Source organism: Olea europaea, unplaced genomic scaffold (assembly GCF_002742605.1).
Source record: "Olea europaea var. sylvestris unplaced genomic scaffold, O_europaea_v1 scaffold1458, whole genome shotgun sequence".
NCBI classification, from domain to species: domain Eukaryota; kingdom Viridiplantae; phylum Streptophyta; class Magnoliopsida; order Lamiales; family Oleaceae; genus Olea; species Olea europaea.
In genome coordinates this window covers 180,612-180,906 of record NW_019232129.1, presented here as the reverse complement: position 1 = coordinate 180,906, position 295 = coordinate 180,612, and positions in this window count along the sequence as shown.

The following is a 295-nucleotide window of genomic DNA, read 5'->3' as shown; positions in this document are numbered from 1 at the left end:
TCAATATATGGGCTCATGGGATTAGTACTAATTACTCTTTCCATGATAACAATGATTTCATATTTTCATCTATTCTTGGAATGCTGATTGGATTATCATCAACTGTTATTTTCAAGTATCCTTGACAGATTTTGTAAGGACTATATTTCTCAAGAAAGTTCATTCCTAATAGAATAGGTGAACGATTCACTCCATATAATTCATCTTTATATAGAATTATTTCATTAGTATATTCTTTCTGATCCTCTCCTACAAGTATAAGAGGGAATTTAACATATTTTCTTATTTCAAGATT